The 27930-nt window shown below is 51.7% G+C and overlaps 1 protein-coding gene across 4 annotated transcripts in view; it reads right to left on the bottom strand.

The window, feature by feature from the left end:
* The window catches only part of CRACDL (CRACD like), a 138794-nt gene extending 111108 nt beyond the window's left edge, over positions 1-27686 (bottom strand). Inside the window, exons 1-2 of one of the 4 annotated variants that reach the window (XM_047781476.1) lie at positions 27023-27231; positions 26563-26833 (exon numbers count right to left, since the gene is read on the bottom strand). The gene's annotated coding sequence lies outside the window, so the exon portion shown is untranslated. Of the gene's footprint in view, positions 1-26562; positions 26914-27022; positions 27232-27545 lie in introns of those variants that run through there. The other 3 variants (XM_047781477.1, XM_047781474.1, XM_047781475.1) reach the window with 3 other exon arrangements.
* Positions 27687-27930: the final 244 nt, after the last annotated feature.

Genomic DNA, 27930 nt, shown 5'->3' with positions numbered 1-27930 from the left:
GGGAGACCCTCGGTAGGACACACCACGAGCCTTTTGGACACAGCTTGTGGCAGCAAATATGAAAACTCTGAGCACGAATGCTGAGAAGTTCCTGGTTCCCCAAATCACTGCCCCTGGAATCACGAGTCCCCCACCCTGGAACCAGAGTCAGCTCTGGCTCATAAGGCAACCCTTCTCCCCAAAGCAGGAGCAGCCCTGAAGTCAAGTGGGTCAAGGTTAAGGTGTCCCTCCCTCCATTCACCCCCACCAGCTTGTGGGCTTGGAGGCCCCCAGGTCTGAGTCCGCTGGTGGGAGGACCCTGGCAAGGATCTGTCCCCAGGGCTCACATTTGCTTTTTTGCAAAGTGGAGCTTATAACTGCATCTACTCTAGTGTGTTCAGGAGGATGAAATAAGCTGATACAGGTCAATTGTTCAGCTCAAGGGTGATGCAATTACCTCCCAGAAAAGGAGGCAGTTCAGGACTCAGGTTCCAGCACATTTTCTGGACACAGAGAATCAGAAGAATCTAAGAAGCTTTTTATTTTTCAAGAAAGGTTGAGAAGTCCCCAAATCCCCACGGCTGTCAGGAAGTGGAGAACATGGCAGTGTATGTCCAGCCTCCCAGGCCTGAGGCACTGGGCTCCCTGCAGCTTGGGTGTATGGAGCAGCCATGAGACAAACAGCACCCCGGCGTTGTGGGCCCAGCATTACAAATCTTGAATGCAATTTTTTTTTTCTTTTCTGTCTCTTTAGGGCCACACCTGCAGCATATGGAAGTTCCCAGGCTATAGGTCGAATTGGAGCCGCAGCCGCCAGCCTACACCACAGCCACAGCAACACCAGATCTGAGCTTCATCTGTGACCTACATCACAGTTCATGGCAACAATGGATCGTTAACCCACCGAGCCAGGCCAGGGATTGAACCTGCATCCTCATGGATACTAGTCAGGTTCTCAACCTGCTGAGGCACAACGGGAACTCCTGAATGGGATTTTTTTGTCTGTTTAGGGCCGCACTGGCGGCACATGGAGGTTCCCAGGCTAGGGGTCGAATCAGAGCTGTAGCTGTCAGCCTACACCACAGCCACAGCAACTCGGGATCTGAGCCACGCTGGTGACCTACACCACAACTCATGGCAACACTGGATCCTTTTTTTTTTTTTTTTTTGTCTTTTTGCCATTTCTTTGGGCCGCTCCCGCGGCATATGGAGGTTCCCAGGCTAGGGGTCGAATCAGAGCTGTAGCCACTGGCCTACGCCAGAGCCACAGCAACACGGGATCCGAGCCGCGTCTGCAACCTACACCACAGCTCACGGCAACGCAGGATCCTTAACCCACTGAGCAAGGGCAGGGACCGAACCCGCAACCTCATGGTTCCTAGTCGGATTCGTTAACCACTGCGCCACGACGGGAACTCCACAACACTGGATCCTTAACCCACTGATCTAGGCCAGGGATCAAACCCAAGTCCTCATGGATACTAACTCAGGATCGTTAACTACTGAGCCATGACAGGAACTTCCGTGGATGGGATTTTTTTTTTAAAAAACTCTTCCCCAAATAACTTTTCCAACATTTAACCTGCTACCAATGATGTCACTCTTCTTGGCTTCAGTGTTCATATCTGAAGGATACAGAAGCTATCCAAACTCTGGATCTACTCTTGCTCTAAGAGCATTCAGGTCGAGACTTGCCCATGGGGTCATTATACCCGGAGGTTTGGGTGCGGCCTGGCAGGATGTCCTGGTGGGACAAGGCCAGGAGCCTGGGCCAGGTGCTGATCTGAGAGGCAGGGGACCCACTGTGCCTGTGACTCTGTTTCCAAACCAGGCACATCTGTAACAACCCCTGGGCCTCAGGTACCTTGTCCTTCAGAGAAGCACACTGACTCTGGCCCAGCCCACCTGCAGTTCATGGGGTGGGGGTGTGGGGGGGTGCCCAAACAAGACTGTTTGGTGCATGCTATGCCTTGAAGAGAACAATTATTCTATTGATGGGAAAGTTTCTCTGGACTGTGGGACCCTTTGCATGTGTGAGCTGGGGCCTGGCCCCAAGGTGTCCACTCACAGGCACTGACTGAAGGTCCTCAGCCCCCATGGGCAGAGAGTGAGGTCAGACACTGAACAGACAAAGCCGACAGAATGCGGTCCCTGCTGTCAGTTCCCTCAGATGACAATGTGCCCCCTTAGAGTGCTGGGACCAGGTGTGGTCAACACACATCTCCTGAGCTCCTCCTGTGTCAGACGTCACGAGGGTGGCCAGGTCAGGGCCAGGGCCAGAGGGGAGCCCCTGCGGGAACGGGAGCCACCAAGCCTCTGCTGGTGCCCAAGGCCAGGCCAGTGCCCTAAGGCAGAGATGCCCTGCTGAGCCGCAAAGCTGGGCCACCCTGAAAACCCCTTGTCTTCTTCCTCAAACTGCTCAACTCACATGATTAAACCCACGGAAACCCCAAGCACACCAACCCCTCTGCTCTCTCATGTGCGTCTCACACAGCAACAGGAAACCAGAGAGATAACACTATATGCCCGAGCTACATACCAGACCCTTTAAAAAAAGTTCTTTCTAGAACAATGCTGACACATGTGACTATTTCACGGTTCCACCTAGCTGACTCATGTGGTGGCGACACAAGAGCCCCTTATGTTTCGCCCTAACTAGCAACTGGAATGGAAAGTGTCACTGCCCTATTTCCCCTGGTGACAACCACTGGTGTCTTGGATGACATACCTGTGCCAGAGGTTGGGGAGAGCGGGAAAAGGGATGAGGGAGAACAAAGCATTTGTAATACATTAAAACAGCCACACTAACCACTCGTTCCTTTGAATGACAAGAAAGGAAAAGAACAGCAAACGGAGGAGAGACTGTGCTGTCAGGGGGCAGGTGGGCTTATGTTCTAGGTGGCTTAGCTGGGCTGAAGGTGAGTGGAGAGCGTGGTGATGCCACTCACTCCTAGGGATGGCCTGGCCACATCTGCCCGGCCCCACCTCTGGCTTGGGTGTGTCGGGCTCACCCCAGCTGAGGTCGCACAAACCTATCTGCTCCTCTGATTCACTGCTCGTTCATGATCGGGCGTGGGCCAGGCACAAACAGGCCTGCCATGGCTCCTGAGAGCGACCCTCCCCAGCCCCTGCTACGGCTCAGGGCTGCCTGCCTCTCAGCCCCCTCCCGGCACAGCCGCCCCCTCCTCAAGACAGCCCTGCTGAAACACAGCTGAGCTAATTCTGGGCTCCCTGCCACCTGCACAGGCCCACGCTGCACATGTTCTGACTCATTTTGGAGGCGCCTAGAATCAACGGCCAGGAGAGAGGCTGCCTAGCACCCACGGGCACCCCGTAAGTCCAGGGCCAGGGGTCCTCAGCCCAACAGGGGGGCCTCAGATCACCTCCACAAATCCCACTAGTAGAGATGAGCTCCAGTTGTAAACTCCACGGGTTTCTAGAGACGTCCAGCCACGGGCTCCTAGTACACAGTCATGGAGTTACAACGTGGGCTTAAAAATTGAACCTGTGTCATGGTTTAGCATCAAGGCCCTTGTGGCATGGGGAAAATTCTCACCCTATTGCCAAAGTTCTCAATCATAAAAACCATCAGATCAGAAGAGAAGGGAGAGTTTATATCTAAAGGCTCAATTCAACCTAACTTCAATATCATTTCTGAACACCTATTCCGCCTTATTCTTCTGCCTGTTCCCAGGGCCGCAGCACAGTCTTCACCCCCAAGAAGCCTGAGACAGCCCTTTCTGTCCTTGTATTGGAGGTATGGCTACAGCGCCAGAGGTGACAGGGACCAGTTACCTTTACCCAGGAGGTGAGGGAGGAGAAAGAGTGACCTGTGGGAGCCCACGGACAGAGAACACAGGTCTGAGGCCTCCAGCGTCTGGGGGTGTTTGGGGAACAGGGAGTTTCAAGGCTGGAACCTGCGGGCAGTGAGGGGAGGGGCAGGTATCAGAAATGCTTGGATGCAAGAAACACTGGTCTGACTTGGGAGACAGGACACCCGGCCCCTTAGTAACTAAGGACCACACCTCCCATCAGAGGGCAGGTCTGGGCCCCCAGGAGTCATGGAGAGCGAGGTCCACGGCAGCAGAAAGGCCCTGACCCACGTATGCGGTTGGGCAAATTACTCAGATGCTCTGAGCCTCACAATAATCAGAATAAACAACCAGAACAAAACCTACTGGAGGGCTGCCTGGAGGATTAAATAAGCTATGTGGACGCCCTCCCCCTGCCCCTGCCCCCCACTCCAAAAAGCACCTGCCTGGGGCCAGGTGACCTTGCGGTGACTGGGTATAAGGTGGAGGGGAGAATACATTTAAAGCCTGACAGGGTGCTGAGAGAGGGGTGTCAAACCCAAACCCCACCATTTAGGAGCAGGACCGCCTGGGAGACCCACCCTCTGAGCCCCAGCCTTCTCGACAAGCATAATCACATCCAGTTATTAACAGGCTGAGGGTCTCTACTGCAGGCTCTATTATCCTGGTGCCATTCCTGGTGACCTGCTGACCCATGTGGGGATGGCTGGCATGTCCACGTGCCCCACCTGTGGCCAGGAGCCACGAATCAAAGTCAGGACACACTCCGGGGGAAGGCGGCAAGAGGCAAGGAGCCCAACGGCCTTCCTTCAGCTCAGTAAGTCCCTCTCCTGCACCTCCGCTGCACCTCCCCACCACAGCGCAGCCTGGCTGGTTACAGAGGCCACGGCAGCGCCTCCACCCCAGCAGGAAGCCCCACAGAGCCGGGTCTCCAGTGGGAAGGCTCCCGGCTGCGCACTGGCCGCAGGAGAAGCACGCCGAAGAGGCACACATGAGGAGGAGGAGAGGCCAAGGGGTCCTGCCTACCACCAATGCCTGCCTACCGCCTCCGCCCCCACGTAGCTCTGGCCCCACCACCACAGAAGGTCCAGGGTCTGAGGCCGCAGGTGCTTTCCTGAAAACTGCCACCGTTGCCCAGGCCTCGCCCCCTGCTGCCTCGGGTTACAGAGGCTGCGTCCTGCCGCCCCACGGTGGCTCTAAGATTACACGGCTGGACGCAATCCAGGCAGACCTGCTGTTTGTTTCCATCCTCTTCCAAGGAGACTTGTTTAAAAAACGAGTCCCTATGAGGGAGACAGAAGCCCTATGTCGTCTGCTCCTTCACCTCCGAGGAATCAGGTTCCGAGGTCACGGGCTCAAAACACAGGCTCCTGTCTCTGCTCAAACAGGGGGGTCCGCAGGGGCAGGGCACGGGGGCGCCCCTGCAGTGGGGGAGGGAACCGCCTGCCCTTCTGTCTGGTTCCGTCTTTTTCTGGAATTGGCCCCCGTCCCTGGAATTAAGACCCCTGAGAAAGAAGGAAGGAAGGATGAATCTCGAGACTGTCTCAGGGCAATGTCCGCAGGTGCCCAGTGGGTAAAGGAGTGTGTGGTCCAGAGTAGGAGATGCAGGTTGGATCCCCTCCCAGCACAGTGGGCCAAGGATCAGGCGTTTCAGCTGTGGTGTAGGTCGAAACTGCAGTTCAGATCTGATCCCTGGCCCAGAAACTCCATGTGCCGTGGGGTGACCAAGAAAAATTATATAAATAAGTAATACGAATTAAAAATTAAAAAAAGAGCAGGTGACCCAGGAACCCTCAGCAGTCACATCTCTGCCCTCGTGTGGGGCCCAGGTGAAGGAACTGGCACTGGGGTGCACAGAGTAGAGAAACGGGGGGTCAGCCTAGGTGGGAGTATCCACTGCTTGGGCTGGCCCAGGAACTGGATCTGGCCCCTAATCAGGGTGATAAAGAAAGAAAAGGACATCACATGACAGACCTTAGGGAGCTCAGGGACAAAGGGGTGCTGGGAGAGGGCTGCCCCTTGCTGCCCCCCTTCTGTGTGGAACCAAGGTGCCGAAGTCCTTCCTTGGAGCCCAGAGCAGAATATCACCGTGGACTCACCCCTGAGCATGCAGGAGGCTCAGCCCAGGACCCTAGAGGTAAACAGAGCAGTGAATGAATGAGATGGGGGGACACCAGGGCCCATGGATGTGACCACAGGGAGCAGGGATGCTTGGGGACTGGGGAGAATATGGACTCCTGCAGGAGCAGCCGAGGTGTGTGCTAACCTGGGGTGGAGGTGGGGGACCTTGTGAAAATCACCTGAGAGCAGAAGGGGGGCCGCCGGCTTTATCCATGTCAAGGACAAGAGCAGCAGGGTGATGAGCCAGGGCTGCACTGAAGAGAGGAGCCTCCCTGCACAGGGGGCTGCAGGGCATGGAAGCAGCTGTCAGCCCTGTGCAGACACCAGGCAGGGCGCCCCGTCACTGATGGGCAACAGCACAGCCCAAGTTGGTGTGACAAGTGATAGTTACACACTCCAGGCCAGTCTGTGACAAGAGGTCAAGCTCTTTCAACACAGCTCTCTCCAACCCTCCGACCAAGGGGAAGCACACAGGCAAACTTCAAATGTCTGTTAACCAGCTCTCCGTCTCCTTGGAACCAGACTCAAAACTGACCACACACAGGCCAAGTGTTCAAAGCCCTGGCTAAGCCTTTTGTTTGGTGAATGAGAGCAGATGCTACCCTGGGCTCACCCAGGGCCTGGGTCAGGCCCGGAAAACTGCCCCAAACATCCACAGAGACCAGATGACAGGAGCCCCAAACTCCCATGACACCATCCAATGTCAGAGTATTCCTAAAAAAATGAGGATTCTCCTAAATACAACAATAATTCATTGGATTGTAAGAAAATCGTGCTAGCTCCACAAATGGAAACTACTCAGCAATGAAAAGGAATAAAGCACCAATGCACAGAACCACATAGATGAATCACAAAATAATTACAGGCTGAAAGAGAGGCCGGACAAGAGAAGACCTACTGCACAATTCCATTTATATAAGATTCTAGGGAATGTAAAATGAGGAACAGTGTCAGAGAGGACCAGTGGGCGCCTTGAGTAGACGTGGGAAGGGGGGATGGAGAAAAGAGATTACAAAGGGTGTGAGGTGCTTCTGGGGGTGATGGATGTTCTTTATCTTGAGGTGGTGTTGGTTTCACAGGTTTATAAATATGTGCAAACTTAGCAAATTGTGCACGTTATTATTTTATTTTTTTTAGGGCCACACCTGTGGCATATGGAGGTTCCAAGGCTAGAGGTCCAATCAGAGCTGAGGCGCCGGCCTACACCGGAGCCACAGCAACTCGGGATCCAAGGCGAGTCTGCAACCTACACCACAACTCACAGTAACGTCTGATCCTTAACCCACTGAGTGAGGCCAGGGATTGAACCTGAATCCTCATGGATGCTACTCGGGTTCACTAACCACTGAGCCATGACAGAAACTCCAAATTGTGCACTTTTAGATGTGTGCAGATTATATGCCAATTATATCTCAATAAAGCTGTTTTTTAATTGTTTTTTTCTTTCTTTCTTTTCCCTATTTTGGCCACACCTGCAGCACAGGGAAGTTCCTGGGCCAGGGATCAGGTCTGAACCACAGCTTCAACCTATGCCACAGCTGTGGAAATGACAGATCCTTAACCTACTGTACCACAGTGGGAACTCATTTTTGCTTTTTTAAAATTAAAGTACTGTTGATTTGCAATTTGTGAATAAAGCTGTTTTTTAAAAAGTAATCCTGGAGTTCCCATCGTGGCTCAGTGGTTAACGAATCCAACTAAGAACCGTGAGGTTTTGGGTTTGATCTCTGGCCTTGCTCAGTGGGTTAAGGATCTGGCGTTGCCGTGAGTTGTGGTGTAGGTCAGAGACATGGCTCGGATCCCGTGTTGCTGTGGCTGTGGCGTAGGCCAGTGGCTACAGCTCTGATTAGATGCCAGCCTGGGAACTTCCATATGCCGTGGGTGCAGTCCTGGAAAAAGACAAAAAGACAAAAAAATTAAAAAAAAATAAAAAGTCATCCATACCAATTATAAGAAAAAATATATAAAAAAAATTAAATCTCCCAAAATTTTATCAGTGACCAGAAATGACATATGTTTCATTCCAATCTTCTCCCTATACACACACACACACATAAATAATACATAATTTTTTGTAGGAGTTCCTGCTGTGGCACAGTGGAAATGAATCTGACTAGGAACCATGAAGTTGTAGGTTCAATCCCTGGCCTCACTCAGTGGGTTAAGGATCTGGTGTTGCCGTGAGCTGTGGTGTAGTTCACAGACATGGCTTGGATCCTGCATTGCTGTGGCTGTGGTGTAGGCCGTCAGCTGTAGCTCCAATTCGACCCCCAGCCTGGGAACCTCCATGTGCCACGGATGTGGCCCTAAAAAGCAAAAATATATATATATATATGTATATTAAAAAAAAATATATATATATAGAATACAACTCCTCTTATAAAAATTTTTCCAGGCATTCCCTGGTGACCTAGCAGTCAAGGATTTAGCATTGTCACTGCTGTGAGTTAGTTTCGATCCCTGGCCCAGGAACTTTATGCCATGGGTGCAGCAAAAAAAAAAAAAAAAAAAGGTATATACTGAGTTTTTTGTTTGGTTTTAAACTCTAATCCCTCAGGCACACTGAGGATGGGGTGGGGGGGTACACGAGTCACTGGTGGGGTGGGGAGTGTGAGCAGCCAGGAGGGGGCGCAGTCCCCAGGGCAAAGCCTCTGGATAGGCCAGGTGGCTCCTGGACCACAGGGCAGAGAGCCGGCTGGGCGTTAGCACCGCGGCCTTCAGTTCAGTCCACCCCCAAATTCCTGTTCTCCAAGTTGAGCCTAAGAGAGAGAGTCCTGCACCCCAGGACCTGCTCAGAAAAAAGGAAAACTGGCCAATTCTCCCAACTCATCTCCCATCTTCATTCTGGCCTCCAGCTCTTTCCCACAGCTCCCCTCCCCTCCCCTCCCCTTTCCCCTGGGCTCTGGCCCCCCACCCTTCCTGCCTTCTTCATTTAGCCTGAGATCTTGAAGCTCCCCTGTGACGAAGCACCCATCAGAAAGGCTCCTAAGGGTCCGGCCACAGTCGTCATAGGAATGACTCCCACCCCATTGCTGGGTGTTTAAATTGCTTCCAAATTTTATAAACCACATTGTGATGAACATCCTTGCAGAGAAATCTTCTGACTACAGGTTTAATTGTTTCCTTGGGAAAAATTCCTAGAAGTGGAATTACCAGGATGAAGGGATGAATTCTTTTACGGTTTTGGGACATACTGCCAAACTGCTTTGGCAGAAAGCTTGCAGCATCTCCTCTGAAAGGCATGAGAGTCTCTGCCATGCATCTCTACTCACACCAAGTACCATCATTCACAAAAACAAAAACAATACACAACCCCCCAAAAATCTGCTAATTTGATACCCCAAAAAATAGTATCTAATTTTAACATGCATCTACTTGGTTCCTTTAAGACTTCCTTCCATTTATCACCATTTATTTCTCCTTATGGGAATAACGAAGGCACAGCCTTCAACCACTTTCCTATGGGCAAGTTTATAAAAAGTGTTCTTCATCTCTGGAGTTCCCGTCGTGGCGCAGTGGTTAACGAATCCGACTAGGAACCATGAAGTTGCCGGTTCGATCCCTGCCCTTGCTCAGTGGGTTAAGGATCCCGCGTTGCTGTGGCTCTGGTGTAGGCCGGTGGCTACAGCTCCGATTGGACCCCTAGCCTGGGAACCTCCATGTGCCGCGAGAGCAGCCCTAGAAACGGCAAAAAAAAAAAAAAAAAAAGTGTTCTTCATCTCAATCATTAGAGTTGTTTATGTAAGAGAGTATTTTTTATACATGTGGCAGGAGTTTTTTTCTTTCTGTTTATCAACTGATTTTTTAAGTTTTGTTTGGGTTTTATTTTTTCCTTTCAGCATACTAAAGTTTTCATTCCTCTGATGAACAAACAGAACAATTTTGGCCTTGTGGCTCCTGCCTCTGCTATCCCATGTCGAAAGATGTTTCTCATCCCGTAATTTCTTAAATTCTTACCTATAGTGAAGTATGACTTCCTTTTTATGTTTAAAATTGTGATCCACATGGGATATATTTGGGGGTGTGACATGCGTGAGGAACTGGATGGTTTTCCAAGTGGTTACACAGTAACTCAATCTATTAATTCCCATAGTCCAGACTTTCTGGTCTGTTCCAAGGATACGCTTTTAATTCCCAGCCCCAACTCCACAGGTTGCAATTATTATAAATTTATAATATGTTTTAATGCCTGATAGGCTGTCCACCCAGGTTCTGACCGGGGACAGCACTAGGTCCATAAGTTACCCTGAGAATGACGTAAATACGTAAAATAGTGATCCCTCCCTTGCAGGGACATGCTTAACATCTGCATTCACAGACCTGCTCTCTGGCGTCTCCCTCGGCACAACTTTCTCCTGCTCAAGGTAGTCCTGCTTTGATTCCATCATGGGTAGAACAGCTAGCTGCTCATCACAGTTCCTGACCTGCCGGCTGGGCAGAGGCTGGCTGTGCACACTTCCGCAGGGAGGCGCTGTCTCTGCATCACCCCTGGAGCCAAGTACAGCTGGTTCCAAAGCCTTCACTGAGGGGTCCCCCCTGCAGGGCCCCCAGGGCTGTGATCACTAAGGGGTGCCAGCGCTTTCTTCCCCAGCTCTTAAACTCTTAAGCATCTCTGCCTTCTGAGATCAGACAAGACCCTCCACCCATGCCAGACCCTTCCTCCACCTAGAGGTGTGGCTCCCAGTGGAAATGCCGTTCACTCCTCTAGATCCAGCCACTGCTACCCCCATAATCCAACTTCACCCATCCCCACTCCTGCCCCCACCCCTGCCCCCAAATACTGTACTGCATATTTGAAAGTTGAGAAGAGAGTAGATCTTAAAAGTTCTCATTACAAAAACAAATGTGTAAACAAGTACGGTAGCGGATGGCCACTAGAGTTACTGCACTCATTTTGCGATATATACACATATTGAATCATTACGGTGTACACCTGAAACTAATATGTCACACTTCAAGGAAAAAATAAAATACAGTATTAGGAATTTTTAAAAATCCCCACTGAAAGTGCACACTGCAGAGGAGCCCTCAGTCCCATCTACTTTCTGGGAAGCCAGTCACACATCTGCACCTGTCAGGAGACGCTGAGGAGCCTGGCCTGCACTCTGCATCCTGCCCCAGTGGCACCGCTGAGCCCTAGGCAGCAGCACACGTGGCCTGACAAACTGGTTAAGGAGGTTGGAGATGTGCACCCTGCGTGGGGAGCAGCCAAAAGGAAGAACTACTCCCAGAAGACAGGGAGGCCCAGGCACAGGGCTGAGAACAAAGGAGCATCTGTATCTCTTTGGAAAGGACGAGACGTGGGGCCGGCCAGCCCAGCCTGGAATCTCCCCAGACCAGGTCCTGAGCTCCTCCCTCCTGCGGGAAGGTGAGAGCCCTGTCTTGGAAATCAGATCTGCCCAGCCATAGACCAGACATGCTCAGGTGGAGGCCAAGACTCTCAGCCCTGGCCGCACAGCGGATTCACCTGCAAAGCTTGTTCAACACAAAGTGTGGTCCCCCCCAGGGCCTCCCGAGTCAGGGGAGGTCGGGGCGGCCACGGGCAAGGCGATATGGGGTCTACCTCCTTGGCCCTGGACAAGGCAGAGCAGACAAGCAAAGGAGACCCAAACAGCACTTGACTGTGGCTGGGGGCACTTGCCTGGCAGGGCACTGGACATGACCAACCTCACGACATTGCTGCCCCACACACAGATGAGGAAACACACTCAAAGGTGGCATCTCATCTCTAGGTCACCAGGCTGGGACCGGGACCAAAAAAAACATCACCCTATAATTGAGAAACCCAAGCTTCCCTGGTTTAGCTGAGACTCTGAGGGGCCTAAGAGTCCCAAGCACCTGTCTCCCAGTGACGCCGAAGCTGCAGGCACACAGGCACTCGATCCTGAGCCTGCGAAACAAGTGCTGTCTGCCTTCCGTGAATGTGCTCTGGCCAAAGGGGAGTCTTTTCAGGGCCCCTGCTTTTCGCCCAGCCCCATTCTTGCCCCCCATCCCCGCCCCGGGCATGGGCAAGACAAGTCACCGAGTGAGCAGTCCCTTACTGCCCTGGGTCATACCCCTCTAAGCCTCTGCTCAGACACTTCCCCCCCATGTCACACGCCCAACCAGGCTGCACTGTGACATTCCGGGGCTCTAGGCACTTCTACCTTCACCGGCCCCTTCCTCTATTTAAAAAAAATCTTGAGTGAGTGGGATGGACTGGGAGTTTGACGTTCACAGATGCAAACTATTACGTTTAGAATGAATAAGCAATGAGGTCCTGCTGTGCAGCACAGGGAACTATATCCAATCTCTTGTGTTAGAACATGATGGAAGATAATATGAGAAAAAGATATACATATACATGGCTGGGTCACTTTGCTGTACAGCAGAAATTGGCATGACTTTGTAAATCAACTATACTTTAATAAAAATTTTTTAAACAAAACAATTTTTAAAATCCTAAAGTATATTTTACAATTGAACTGGTGTAAAGATGAAGATATTATTATATATTGAAACCTTTTCTAAATAAGGTTAATGTTTTCCTTCTGATTTTAAAAGAAATTAAAAGGTTTGGTGGGCCCCTAAAACTATTATGGCCCCTCAGCCCCGTGCCCCCCATGTCTACTGGGCCAGCCGGCCCTGCCCCACAATGAGCCCTGCAGGGTTCCCTGGACACTTGGCAGGGCATCTAGGATCCAGGCCCACCCGCGGCCCTCACTGTCACACTCACTGCATTTACTCTCAGATGCCAGTGCTGTTTAGACTCTGAGCTCTATGGACCTTGAAAAATGTGTACTGAAGGAGCATAGAATAGAGTGAATCGCTGTGAACTTTTACCAGTGAGGCTACTGGATGAACTGCTTGAGGGATTTCTGCCTAATTTTCTTGGCTCTGTATTTCATATTCAAATTAGCTTGACAACCAGCTATCTGCCACAGGTGAACAGGAGGCCTCAGTGGCCTGTGAGACAGGGCTGCTCAGGGAAGGATATGCCTGTAAGGGTCCCAGAGCCTTCTGTTAGAGTCCAGGTAGAAGAGTGGAGTCCAGGGTACTGAGGGTTCCTAAGCGGCTAAGACAAACCTGCGTATTTCTTTTTCTTTCTTTCTTTCTTTTTTTTTTTTTTAGGGTCGTACCCGCAGCATATAGAGGTTCCCAGGCTAGGGGTCTAATCAGAGCTGCAGCTGCCGGCCTACACCACAACCACAGCAACATCAGATCTGAGCTGTGTCTGCAACCTACACCACAGCTCACAGCAACGCTGGATCCTTAACCCACTGATCAAGGCCAGGGATCGAACCCACAACCTACCTCATCGTTCCTAGTCAGATTCGTTTCTGCTGTGCCAAGAAGGGAACTCCAACAACCTGTGTACTTCTAATCCTAAAGCACTGCTGGGCTGTGACACTTCGGGCCCTGTGGAAGCTGGTGTGGTGGCTGACGCCTGAGGGTTGCTTTTTAATAATAAATCCTGAAATAGGGATAACTAAGCAGTAATTAATAATTGGAATCTGGGGATTATTTAGCCTACTTCACCTTTTTTTTTCTTCCTCCCCTTATTGAGGCATGAGAGCCCTGTTTAATTCGATCACCCTCCTTTAAATTATGTGACATGGTTTAGTTCTGGTACTGATAACAAGCAGAAAAGGCTCAATGAAAAGGAAAGACAGGAGTTTGCGGAGAATGCTAAAGAGAAAATGCAAACGAATGAGAACAGTCCACCCACCGAAACACCGCTGCTTTTCCAAGCTCCATTTAGAACCGTCACTACTGTTTTCCAGAGGCCAACACACACAGAAACCTGCAGGTTGAAAAATGCAAGTCCAAGAGTCAAGCCAGGCAGTTCTGTGTTCAGGATCTGGCTTCTGGAGAAACAAAGGGCAATCAGACCCCAGAGAGACTGTCCAATTGTCTGGCGACTGAGCCACCAAACCAGGCTGGCAGTGTCCCATCAGCTTCTGAAGGCACAACCAAGTTCCCCCGTGTGAAGTGAGACATTCTGGGTAGAAAATCACAGGCTCACTGTAATCAAGCCCTCCCCTCTGGTGATCTCAAGATCCCACCAACCACATCTACAACTCCATCTCCAGCCTACGACAGCTTTTAAATTTGTCTTCATGTTTGGTTACCTCTTTTTCCTAACTCATATGTCTTCTTTTAATTGAAAGATTTCTGTCCTAAAAAGAAAACATTTGGAAGTAGAAAGTTACACTTTATCTCATAGCTGGTATGACGCTTCCTCCACTGCAGAAGCATCGTGATCCCAGGCACCCCCTGGTGGAACTTATGGAAATTGCAAGCAAAGCACCCAGGACGGAAAAGCAAAGGGCAAAAAGGGCTGGGATCTTGTTTTTTGTTTTTTTTTTGTTAAGGCTACAAATACGAAATCTCCAAACACAGATCCTAGTTCTTTATATGTGAATCCCTGATGTACATGCATCATCTGGAAATGTACTGTGTCACATACATCCACAGGTTATTTTTCAGTAACTATAGAGATGTGATTAATAAAAGTACATCATTAAGATGAGCCTCAAAATTCATACTTTTTCATATATATTTCTTCTTCATTGATATGCTGATATGTTGAAAATATAACTGCTGTCACGAGAAAGGTTTCCCTAATTGTTCAATGTTACAAAAGGTCTCTTCTACTCAGAAAGACCAGGAACTCTGGTGTTAAAGGGGCAACCGATGATCTTTAAGAAACCAAACACCGTGCAGGTCATCCTGAATATTGTGTCTTGATGTGAGTTCGGATTGACAATGAATTCAACTTTGTGCAATATATGTCCATGAGAAGAGCAAAGAACTGTTGTAATATCATGTTGCTATAACAGAAGTGTTTATTCGGGAATTGGGGAGAAACAAGAACAGATGATGCCTGGGAAGTATCTGCTCCCTCAGCTCATCACACGGGCACATGGCGAGCAGTTCACTTAGGATCACCCCGTGAAGTCAGAGACTCTCAACGTGGCTACCCTGGAGCCATCCAACCACTGACCGGCCTCCAAGGCAAGATTCCAGGGACAGTAGCTCCAGACTCCATGCCCACCTCAGGGCTTCAGGTGACTGCCTTCCTCTCTACCCTTCTGGATGTCCCAGATGGGGACAGGCTCATCACTTTCACCTCCTGAGCTTCGCTTCCTTGCCTCCAAACAGGGAGCATCTTTTTTTGCTCTACAGTTATTCCAAGAGCTAGTGGGATTATGTGTTCCTGAAGTGCCCAATAGCATGTGGATACAGTGCATGCTCGACCACCTGGGGCTCCAACCGATGCCCTCAGTGCACCAGCTGAGTTTTTATTCTCTCAGATGGCACGTCACAGGCCCTCGTACCCCAATCAGTCCACAACAACCCTCAAACGTGGGGGCTCATCCCAGTCCCATCTTCCACACAGGAGAGTCAGACTCTGCACCCAGGGCTCCCAGTCAGGAGGCCTTAGAAAATTTTAACTAGGAATGTTTTCACATAAAAAAACAGAGATAATGATTATTGAAAAACCAACTCTGAGATATAATTTACATACCATAAAATGCACCCATTGTGAGTGTACAGTTTGAAGAGTTTTGACAAATGGATAGATACGCCACCCCCATCATCAGGATACAGAACATTTTCATTAGTCTTAAATGTGACCCTTCCTAGTTAACCGGTTAATGCCCACTCCACCTCCCATTTCAGACCAGGTAACCACTGATCTGTTTTTTGTCTCTGTGGATTAGATTAGATTTTTCCTCCCCTGGAGTTTAATATAAATAGAATCATACAGCTAAAAAGAGAGGACTGGGGAGAGAAGTAACTAACGCTTAATTACAATAACAGGTCCTTTCTAACTCACACTTATGCGCTGGTTACAACGTAACTATCATTTCCACACAAACGACTGCCTTTGCTTCTCACTACAACCCTGGAGGAGATGAGGAAAGTGTGCCTGAGGCTGAGCCCAAGGTCATTCCACAGTCCAGAGGCTCCCTGGTGGGTGTGGGTCAGCCCAGCCCCCAGCCTGTGCCCTGGGCTGCCAAACCCCTACAAGCCCCTCCCCTTTCCTGCAGAAGCTGCTGCGGGGTGGGGGTGGGGCTGGTTCCCAGAGACACGGGCCCTGGATGGATGTCAGGGAGGCAGCTCTGAGGGGAGGTGACCAGGAATAAGGAGCCCTTCCCGGGCCCCCAGGCCTTATGTACACCACAGGGAGGAATTTGCCAAGAATGGTCACTCCCTTAAGCGAAACCCTGGGCGAGTCCTACGAACAGATCCTGCCATTTCCAAGTTAACAGCTAGAGAGGTTAAAAACAGGCAACGAGGGGGAGTTCCTGTTGTGGCTCAGCAGTAATGAACCTGACTAGCATCCATGAGATTGTGGGTTCGATCCCTGGCCTCGCTCAGTGGGTTAAGGATCCAGCGTTGCTGTGGCTGTGGTGTAGGCCAGCAGCTATGGCTTCAATTCAACTCCTAGCCTGGGAACTTCCATATGCCATGGGTACAATCCTTAAAAAATAAAAAAAGCAACAAGGACACTGGGTTCAAATCCCTGTTCCACCGTGTACTGGTGATTTGGGGTAAGGCTTGTGAGCTCTCTGCGCCTCGGACTGCTCCTCTGGAAAACAGGGATAAAGGCAGTGAGGGGTGAAGCGATGCCAGCAGTGCCTGGCATGTGAGCTACCAAGCAAACAGTGTGTCTCCACGGGGGCAGCATCTCCTTAGAGAAAAGGATGGAGGTGGTCCACGGTTCTGCTGCACAGGAGCTGAGGGGCCCTGGCCAAGCTGCTTTAGTTCTCTGGGCCTCAGTCTCCTTATCTGCCAAAGGCACAGGGTGATCATAAGGACTAAGGGAGATGCTGCAGATGAAGGACCCAAAATGATGTGAGGTGTCCACGGGCAGCGAATACAGCGATTGGCTCTGACCTCACCTCCCATCCAGGCTGGAAAGAGACTCTGAATCGCACACACACTCACACGTTTGTATTTATTTAAGGCACAAGGTGGGGGGTGGGGAGGCGTCATGCAACGGGCAGCCTGGATCTTCCAGTGTTAATATGCCACACATGCAAAATTCAGAATCTCATGGTACATAGTTAGAAAAACTGACAGAAAAACATCTGTTGCTGGTAAAATAATTATTACAGCCTACTTCATAATACACAATCACTGCACACACCCCCAAATTAAAGAAAGAAATAGCTCTTAGGTGTAAATCATAGAAAGAAGGTGCTGTAGAAAGCTAAGGCAGGTGTTCCTGCTGTGGCTCAGTAGGTTAAGAACCTAACTAGTATCCATGAGGATGCGGGTTTGATCCCTGGCCTTGCTCAGTGTGTTAAGGATCTGGTGATGCCATGAGCTGCTGTGTAGGTCAGATCCGGCATTGCTACGGCAATGGCGTAGGCCGGCAGCTGCAGCTCCCATTTGACCCCTAGCCTGGAAACTTCCACAAAAGCAAGCAAGCAAGCAAGCTAAGGCAGGTCATTTGAGACACAGCAAATCACCATTACTTTCTCTTTTTTCTAAGCCGTGGTTCCTTTAATGGGCCATGCTGAAAGTGTGGCCTGGGGGACCCTCCAAGGACCAGCCCTCAGGGCTGTCCCCCGGTCCCAGTTAGAGGGGGCTGGGCTCCCTCCTCATCCTGCCTAGCCCTTCTGAGCTTCGAGCTGGGACGCATCAGGGTTGTTCTAAACAGTCCATCAGTGAAGGGGGAGCGTGTACCAGGATGGGCAGAGGACCTGCTGAGGGTCCAGAGATCGTGCAACCCAGATGGTGGCTGCCCCCCTCCCCCACTGTCACCAACCTCGGCCTCCCCCCAACTCCCACCGCCCCCCGCCCCGGTGGGCTCTGGGCTGCTGAGGACACAGTTTTACCTGTAACTCTTCCTCTGCAATGCTTTCCTTGAACAACTAAAAATACAGAAAGCGCTCAGAGGGGAAGTTTGCAACTACACAAATACCTGAATTCACACTAATTACGCATAAAAGCCTGCCTGAAGAGGCGGGGGAAGACGGTTCACAAACTGCCTGCTGATCAATTATGGCTCGTGGAAAAAAAAAAATGTCTATTACCTTAGCCATATGCTCGCTCCTGCTTCCTCCCCTGAGAGCTGAGGCCTACTCCACGTGAGCAGGACACCGTCTGAGGGGCAACAGAGCCCAGGGCTCTCTCAAGAGAGAAAGAACCATCCCCCAACGCCTTCCCCGAGGGCCTCTGCAGCAGGGCCTGATTCTCAAATAAGTGCTCTGTACTTAAGGCGAGTCTGCAGGTGCTACTTGTACACGGCTTCACCTCGAGACAGATACAGACAGATAGATATAGATAGATAGGTTGGGGCGGGGGGAGGTTGTTTGCCTATTTGAAGCTCAGGCTGGGGAAGCTTCCAACCTGGTCTCTAAGAGAGAGCAGTAAGGAGCTGGGACTCATGTCAAAGGGCTCTGAGGAGGGAATTCCTGTTTTGGGGCAGCGGAAACCAATCTGGCTAGTGTCCATGAGGATGCAGGTTCGATCGATCCCTGGCCTCGCTCAGTGAGTTAAGGATCCTGCGTTGCCCCTTGAGCTGTGGTGTAGGTCACAGACGTTGCTTGGGTTACACATTGCTGTGGCTGTGGTGTAGGCCGGCAGCTGCAGCTCTGATTAGACCTCTCACCTGGGAACTTTCATATGCCTCAAAGTCTGGCCCTAAAAAGCAAATAAATAGACAAGTAAATAAATAAATGGCTCTGAGGATAAGGGGACTGAAATGAAAGCCTTATCAGGGAAACAATCTCCACCTTTTCTGGAGAGGACAAACTTATTCTGTGGCAGGGACCAGGCCTGCTGAACCTGGGGCTAAAGTCTGTGAATCTCCCCTCTGCCTGCATCAAAAAGAACACAGAAAGTACAAAAATCAAAAAAGAGAAAAGTGTATCTCGGCCCAATCAAAAGAGGGCTGAGTTACAGTTCACTCCACCTGGCTTGCTCACTGCCTCCTAGAGGCTAGAAACCCCAGATCACACTTCCTGGCCTCTGTCCAGGTTACACGCCCCTCATGTGGAAGCTTCCTGTGCCTTCTGCTGACAAGCACCCCCATGGAGGCATCAGGTTTCTCCACAGGTAATGGTGGGGGCCCCAGAGCCTTGGCCATAGCAACACAGACACCAAGTAGCAGGTGGGACCTTCCACGGGTCTGGGGTAGGAGACAGCTCCCAGCCCAAAGTCCTACGGGGTTGCCCAGGGGGTCAGCACTGCAGGTCTGGTCAAGATCTGAGTCTTGGTTTTCCCTGAATTTCTTTCTTTCTTTCTTTTCAGGGCTGCATCTGCAGCAAATGGAGGTTCCCAGGCTAAGGGTCAGTGTGTCGCTCCTGGCCTACACCACAGCCACAGCAACGCCAGATCCAAGCCGCGTCTGTGACCTACACCACAGCACACGGCAACACCGGATCCTCAACCCACTGAGCAAGCCAGGGACGGAACCTGCATCCTCATGAGTACTAGTGGAGTTCGAGTTCGTTTCCACTGAGTCACCACAGGAACTCCCTGAATTTCCTGCATTAAATCCTCTTCTGTTTAAGAGCAGAACCAGAGCAAATCCTGAATAGTACAGACGCTAAAGACACTGTTAGTAGTTTTTTTTTTTTTTTTTTGGCTTTTTGCCATTTCTTGGGCCGCTCCCGTGACATATGAATGTTCCCAGGCTAGGGGTCTAATCGGAGCTGTAGCCACTGGCCTACGCCACAGCCACAGCCTAAAGACACTGTTGAACGAGATGCTTGTGGGGAAAAAAAAATTCGGCGTGAAAAAAAAAAATGACTTTGGGGAGGACACAGCAGAGGAGGAGGCTTGTCTATACACAGGAAATCTATGAGATGGGACTCTGGAGGGACCAAGCAGACAAAAATACAATCTATAAAAAGTATATTCATGTGTATACAAATATATAAAAGACAAATTAGTATTTTGTATACTCAAACATACAAGGTCTGCACACAACGATGTTCACCATCGTGCTACTAGGCGAAAGGCTGAGGATGACCCACGTAAATGTCTATCCAACAAGGGGTTTGGTGAGGGAGCTGGGGGCCACCCTGACCGCCAACTCCCTTGCAGCCACAAAAGCTGGTGCTAAGGGAGAAGATGCAAAAATGTGGAAAAGAGAATCAACGCACGCTAACCTTTTTGAAAAGGAGCCCAGAAACAATGTAGACAGAACCTCTTTGTATTAATACACACCTCTGCACACATCCCTACACATATGTATCGGGAAAGCACAGGCAAGTCTGGAAGGCTCCGCCTCCGAATGTTCCTGGGACGCCCACTCGTGTTCTGCCCGCAGGTCTGCGGGATGCAAGAGACAGTCTGTTACACAGCACTGGCCTCAGGCCACCTGAGGGGGCAGCCAAAGAGCAGCCTGCCACGATGAGCCAGATCACAAGTCTGGGAGGGGCCCCACACACTTGGCAGGCCTGCCCCATGCCAGGTTCGCCACCTTCCGGCCCGCCCCTGCCCCCCACTTGCCAGCCTGGCGGAGTCCTATCTACAGCAGTCCCTCCGCCACCCAGAGAGCCCACACCAGGATGCCCTATGGCCCATGAAGTTATTACTTCGGCTCTAGAACGTGGTTCCAGATATGCCTTGCTTCCCAGAACCCCTGGATGCCCAGACCCATCTGTGCTCACACAGCAGCAAGATGACACAAGCTAAGCCCCAGAAAATGAGTGACATAAATCTGCAAGATGTTTTGAGTTAAGTGCCCATCTACACCCCAAGAGTACACTGGAAAATGCTAATACATGGTGACTTAGAGATCTGATTTCCAGTGGAGCATGCAGCTGACAGCCAGCAACTGTCCAAATGCACATGGCCAACTTCATCCCCATGGAAATGCTCCCATGGCACAGAGTCACTAGAGTCACCCCCTGCTTCAGGTCGAGTGGTGGGGCTGACCCACCACCAAACCCCATCCTCCTCCTCCTCCTTGCCTCCAAGGGCAGAGTTAGCCCTGTAGCTTCTAAGTCACAAATCCTCCACGCAGAAGGGCCCATGAGAAAGTTCCTGCCACCACCCCTCCGGGAGGGGGCAGGGAGAAAAGATGAATAATTAAGCAGGCAAACTGATGGAAGCCCTGGCCATGGGAGTTAGGTATCAACTTCCGGTTTGCTCAGCCGGTACCCCAGGAAACGCTGCTTCAGAGCAGCTCACTGCATTTCCTACAGGGGGTGCAGAGCCGCGAGGAGAACTCAAGGGGCCCAGGTCAGCGCACCCACACCTAAAACACCTGTCCCTGCACCCACTGGGCTCCGAGGCCGTGCCTGGCCCCAGAGCTGCAAGCAGACCAAAGCGCGCCAAAGAGCCAGACAAGCTTGCAGAGGCTCAGAGCAGCTGGTACAGAGAAGACAGCAAAGGGGGTGGAGGACTCTCCTTAGATACATGAAATACAGATTAAAAACTCAGTAAAGAGAAAAAGACCAAAAAAAAAAAAAAAAAGGAGTTCCCCTCGTGGCACAGTGGTTAACGAATCTGACTAGGAACCATGAGGTTGCAGGTTCGATCCCTGGCCTTGCTCGGTGAGTTAAGGATCCGGTGTTGCCGTGAGCTGTGGTGTAGGTTGCAGACGCGGCTCGGATCCCGAGTTGCTGTGGCTCTGGCATTGGCCGGTGGCTACAGCTCCAATTCAACCCCTAATCTGGGAACCTCCATATGCTGAGGGAAGCAGCCCTCAAAAAGGCAAAAAGACAAAAAGACAAAAAAAAAAAAAACTCAGTAAGGAGAACACGTGTGATTCCAACACCCAGAGGGGTGGGAGGACCTGATATTCCTGAGGCACTAAATGTACCCAGAACATGACTGCTGGGCAGCAGATATTCATGATACATTAACTGCTGGAAAGGTACAAAATATTCACAATCTATTCACAAGTAAGAGAGGAAAGCTACAACAGGAACTTGATGTTGACTAACTCTGTTACCCGTCTGGTAACCAACCATTCTGGTCCCCTGATCCACAGCTGATCCTCAGGTTCACCAAGCGGGAGCAGGGCAGATGTGGCAGGGCAGAACTGTCCCTGTGTCTCGACAGCAGAACGAGAGAGAGAGAGACAGAGAGACAGAGAGAGAGAGACAGAGAGAGAGAGACAGAGACAGAGAGTGTGTGTGTGTGTGTGTGTGTGTGTGTGTGTGTGTGTGTGTGTGTGTGTGTACCACTGGCCCAGGGCACCTCCAGGCTGCAGCCCCATTGCTAGTAGCCGTAACCACATTAGAAGGAAGTGGGCGCTGCAGAGGAAGCTGGGACGCATGACCTCTGCGTATCCTGGACTCAGGTGCTGAAGGTCTCCCACCTGCATTGCCCCCTCCTTCTCTCTGCCCTGGCTCCCGGAGGTGTCCTTTAAACTGCACCAAGGTCACTTCCCATAGGACATCTACCACCAGACCTGCTCAGGAGACTCACTGAGTCTAGCGAGTATAGCAGACTCGCTCATTTTCCTGAAATGCCATCACTTCCCAGGTGCAGAAGGCCCCGTGATGGCTTTACGTGACTTTATCGGCAGTCCTAATTGGAAATCATAATAAATGCCCTTTTGCCTTTTAAGAAAGATAATGGCAGAATAATAACTACAAATAATTAATGAAGCATTTTCTCTGCAGATATACTATCTCAAAGGGTGTGTATGTGTGTGTGTGCGCACGTGCGTGTGCGTGCATGAACCCTTACCCCATTCTAGGGGGATCCAGGGACTCTAAGTGACAGAGTGAATCAGAGCTCTGACTGCCCCCCTCAGCTGGATCACCTGCTTCAAGAAAGCAGAACACCTTTGCCATTTTCCCATCCCCTATTCGTGACGGCCCCTCTGGGAGCAGTTTCTTGGGCATCTTGCAGACCACAGCTCATGCTTCTCACATTGCCTCCCAGATGGGAGAATCTGGGGACAGAAACCACAGAGGGTTCAGTGCCTGGACCTCTGAGGTGGGAGGGGAAGTTCTCAAACTTCAGATGACCAAAAGCCTGTCCCACACACCAGGGCTGGGAAAACACTTAAGCAAATACATAACTTTCTACTCTTCATCTTTCAAAAGGCTCTTTTGTAATTTCTTTTCATAGACACCTTAATCATGAGGAAAAAAACTTGTGCGCCCTTCCTACCTGGGATCCACACAGGAACAGAAGTGGCTGCACAGAGCTAGTGGCCAACGCTGATGAGGGTGTGTCCCTGGCTGGGTGCCCACAACATACCCATCTGATCACTTCTTGTCAATCTGCTGCAAAACTTGCTGAGCACTCTGCATCTACTGGTTTGTGACCCTGAGCTCATGGCATGTTAAAGCAATGCAAAGGATGCTAAGCTAGTTCCTTAAAATCACAAATGTCTCTTAAGAACCATTTATCAGACTTAAAAGTTTGAAATTATTTTCCAATTGCAGATAATTAAGAATAACAGGATGAGAATTCCTCTGATGTCCATTCACAATGTGGGAAAACACTGAAGGCTGACAGTGCCTGCTGTCCTAGGAACAGACGACACTACTTGTATCAGGGTTTACAGGTACCCTGACAAGGACAGGGATGAGCATGACACCATGAAGGGTCAAGTCACAGGTGGTCCCCAAACAGCCACTCCTGGGCAGGCTTCTGTTTCTAGGAATTCAAGAAAGAGCTCCTTCGAGTTCTCTTTCATCTTGGGTCCACGTGGCCAAGCCTTAATGTTGCTTAAAGTCTCACCTCCTCTGAGAAGCCTTTGCTGACCACTCTGCCTTCCACTCACAGAGTGTGAACAAAACCCAGGGCTTGGGTGCACAGCTTGAGGCTTCATGAGGGCTAAGTGTATTCTCCAAGCAGTTCCCAAGGACCTGAAGAATCAATTATGACTTGGACTTTTCTTTTCCCTGCTGCTTTTAGCAAATGCAAAGCACACTGGTTTGTTCTGATGGTGAGGCAGCAGCACAGCAGGGTGCTATGGAATGGCTCTGGTAGGTGACCATTTCGAAGACACTCCACACACGACATGGGTCTCCTGGGCTGGGCTCGGTGGCGTGCAGACAGTCAGCTCTTCTCTCCCTCCTACCTAAACTTCAAAGTGGCCCTTTCCCCATTCCCTCCCAGCCCCCGAATGGGACCTCCAACAGGCTTTTCAGTCTGTTTTAGGTAATAAGAAGTCCAGTGTTGGAAGTTCCCATTGTGGCTCATCAGTAAGGACACTGCTTAGTATCCATGAGGATGTGAGTTCGATCCCTGGCCCCGCTCAGTGGGTTAAGGATCTGGTGTTGCCGTGAGCTGTGGTATAGGTCACAGACAGGGCTTGGATCTGGCGTTGCTGTGGCTGTGGTGTAGGCCGACCACTGCAGGTCTGATTAGGCCCCTAGCCTGGGAATCTCCATAGGTCTCAGGTGCAGCCCTGAAAAGCAGGAAAAAAAAGTCCAGTGCACATAACAGAGGTCAGCTTGCCCAGAAGATGAGAGGAGGAAGGGGGAGAGAGAGGAAGGAAGCTTCTGGTCCATTTCCCCAGCTTGCTCCCCCACCCCTCCGCCCCCATCCCACCTCGCCAGGGTGCATCTGGTTTCCCCAGGGATAGGGGAGTTAAGAGAAAAAAAGGTTTAAGTTCCCTTTCTACATCAAGAGCTTTACGATAAGCCACGATGTCCAGAGGACAGAAGAAACAACCTAAGGAAGATTCCTGCCTTGCGGGTAGAGCCAAGCTTCTCCTCTACCTGGAGAGACAAACCTGAGAAACCCCAGCCCCTCCCCTTGTCTGGAGGAGAAAGGGCGGTGGGGGAAGAAAAATCCCTAGGAGGCTGAGGGTGGGGGTGGGGGGGCGGGGGTGCAAAAGGCGGGTGGGGGGGGCTGTCCCGCTTCCTGCTGGAAACACTGGGGACCGCTCCGTACAGTAGGCACTGTGGCCTGGGTTGTTCACAAGAACCAGGCAGGTGCCCCAATGCCCAGCAGGGACTGACTGGATACCCAGGGTGTAGGGTCCTCGGGGTCAGATGCAGGAGCCAGGTCCCCAGCTGCGGCTCACCCCAGTGACACCCGGCCAGCCAATCTTCAGTGTGCAAAACTCATCAGAGGACTGCAAGAGGCCGCTCTCCCCACACCCCATGTGACTCCAACCTTCTCCTGGTGCCCAGAGACCACCTGTGGTGAGAAGGGGCCCCAGGGGGTGACCTGGAGGGACTGACACTGACTCTCCAGGGACTAAGCTGCTCTCAGCTACTAACTGAGATAAAATCACTTGAATTAGACTCGGAACACCACAATCATGACCTAGGACTAGATAATATCAAAAGGAACCAAAGTCATGTGGTTGGGGCAACGAAATGAAGTTCACCTAGAAAGGACTTTGCAAACCACACTGTTGGCTGGTGACCTTCACCCCTCCGCAAAAGACCCCAAACAGGAAACATCTCGACTCAAGATTCAAATGCTTCTGCAGGGTCTCTGTGCAACAAAAGCAGAATTTATGAGCATCTGTGCACAAGGCACACGGCTAAGCTCCAAAGGAAAAGTGGGTGGTAGCAAGCTTGGCAAGGCAAATCCAGGCCCCCTGAGCCGTCTTGGAAAACTTACCCTCCAGGAGGGCCAGGCGCCTTCACCCACAGTCTCTCATTTAACCCCATGAGCTGGCTGTCAGCCCTCCTGTTCTGCTCAGTCCAACGCAGCAAAATTCGGTGACTAGTGCAGGATGACCAAGTCAAATGACAATCCGAATAGGACAGCCACCCTTTAGCTTGCCTCACGTGCCTGGTCCCACCCGGTGGCCAGAGGCTGTGCGTGAGCTGTGCAACATCCACAGAGGGGCCACTTTTTTGATTTTATAAATGAGGAAACTGGTGTTCAGAGAAATCAAGAAACTTGACTTACAGACAAGTCTAGAACTAGGGTGAGGCAATGGCTCCAGGCACAAAATTTAAGGGGCTACCAAAAAAAAAAAACCCTCCAAAGATAAATGTTACTGTCAAGTGTTTTAAAACATTAAAACTAACCACAAAACTCACACTGTACTAAATATCCCCATTTTAAATAAGGACAGGATGTGTATTACCAACTTTCCTTTCTGCTTTAGGCTCCAATATGGCTCAGCCCATCACTGGGCCAGAGCCAGGAACCTAGCCAGGCTCAATCCTCCTCCACCGGCCCCCAAAGGCAGGGCCCCCAGAAGCCACACTACTGCCTCTAGATGTTTCTTCCTTGCAATGTTCTGACCTCAAAGGGCCCTAAGGTGTGACCATGATGCTCCATCACTCCAGGTGGAGTCTAAACAGATTCTATTCCGGGGTCACGTGCGCCTGTTATGTAAATGAGGGAAGCGTGCAGACTTGAATAAGGGAGCACGATATTTTAAGATCAGTTTGGGAAGGTGCAGGGTGGGCTCTACAAGGATCACACAGCAGCTTGTCTCCCACTTGACGGATTTCTGGCTCAAACTTAAGTATTTAGCAGTGACACGAAGCCAGCTGCCGCCTGTACTACCTACGCCAGTGCAATCCAAAAGATGGCATTCCTTTTCACTTTGCATTTCAAAAGCCAAAGCTTAGGTGGTAACTACCACACTGGAGTAACTGCTTAAGCTCTGATCACTTGTCACCTCGTATTAAAGCCCTGCCTGTTGAACAAAATATGTGCTGATTAAGAATTTGAACATTTCTTAGATCCACCCCAGACTCTCTCACTGGTGGCTTGTAATCAAAGCCTCAAACCTGAAGAAGAAATAAACCATTACCTGAAGCAGAAGGGAACGGTTAATGACTCTGTCCACTATTTTCTCGTGCCAGCCGTGGCCTTTAGCGACTTTAGAAGGCACACTTTGTCTACTGCCAACTTCAACCCGGCAGAAGGTCTCCCCCTCTCCTCCTCGTTTCTGAACGCGATCAAGATCAATGGCGAGGCTTCACCTTGCGACGCAAAGTTGAGTCCGGCAAAGTGAGCAAAGGGAAACTTCAGCCACTGGTGCGAGCGCAGCCGGCTGGTCTGGGTCCCGGGTCCGCGCTGCCCTGAAAGGCGGCCGGGGAAGGACGTCGCGTCCACCGGCCGAGGAGCACCTGGCGACAGCGCCCCGCCCTCGGCGACCCAGCACACCTGACCGGCCGGCCCGGCGCCGCTGCCACCCGGGTCCCCGCGCCACCGGTCTCCCCTCGACAGCCCCCACTTCCCCGCCCTCGCAACCAACCCCGGCCCGGTACCTGCACGAGAGCGCGGCGGGCTCCGCCAAGCGCCCGAGGCTCGGTCGGCGGGGTGGGGGCGGCGGGGCTCCGGCCCCCGCCCGACGCCGCGCGGACTCCTGGCCAGCACAGGGCGCAGCAGGTGGCCGCCCGGCCTCGCCGCCGCGGGGTCCGGGCCCGAGAGCCGGGCGCGGGCGCGGGCGCAGGCGCGGGCACGACCCTCGGGCGCCGGCCCTCGCCCTGCCTCGGCGCGCGCTCCCAGGCCCGGGCGCGCCGGCTCGGCTCGGCTCGGCTGCTCTCGGCGCGGCGGGGGCGGACGCCGCTCGGTTCGCTCGCCCGCCGCGCGCACCTCCCTCCCCAGCGGCGCGCCGCTCCCGCCGCCCCGCCGAGTCGGCCGCGAGCTCACGGGGGCGGCGCCGGGCGGAAGGCGGGCGGCGGCGCTGTCGGGGCCGCGGGGCGTCGGGGACCCCTTTGGCCTAGAGGACAAGGCGCCCTCGCCGGGTTGCGGATGCGGCCGCGACTCCAGCCTTCGCCTCGGCATTACCTGGGGGCTCCGCATCCTCCTCGAAGAGCCGGCGGCCCGCGGGTGGGAGTTGTGCATTTGAATAAAAGTAAAAGTTTGTTGGGTTTTTTAAATAACCGTGTGGGTCCGGAGCGTCTCCGGGCTAATTGGGGAAGCTGCCGCCCTGTCTTGGGGTGAATCATTGTTGTGACACTGCAAGTGTGGGAAGAAAGGCTGCTGACGATTTCTCAGCCTCGCGGGCTCCCCTTTCTTTCCTGTGGAGACGGGCTGGTCCGTGACAGGAGAGCGTCTTAGGAAACATGCTGGCCTCCTGTGGCAGGGACAGCCCGTCCCAAGCACGTGCCTCCAGAGCCGCGAACTTTCCCGGCAGGGGGGTGGGGGAGATGCACGTGAACTGTGACCCGCA

This window comes from Phacochoerus africanus, chromosome 5, assembly GCF_016906955.1.
Source record: "Phacochoerus africanus isolate WHEZ1 chromosome 5, ROS_Pafr_v1, whole genome shotgun sequence".
NCBI classification, from domain to species: domain Eukaryota; kingdom Metazoa; phylum Chordata; class Mammalia; order Artiodactyla; family Suidae; genus Phacochoerus; species Phacochoerus africanus.
Note: the sequence above shows the minus strand (reverse complement) of the source record. Positions and strands in the feature narration are given on the sequence as shown.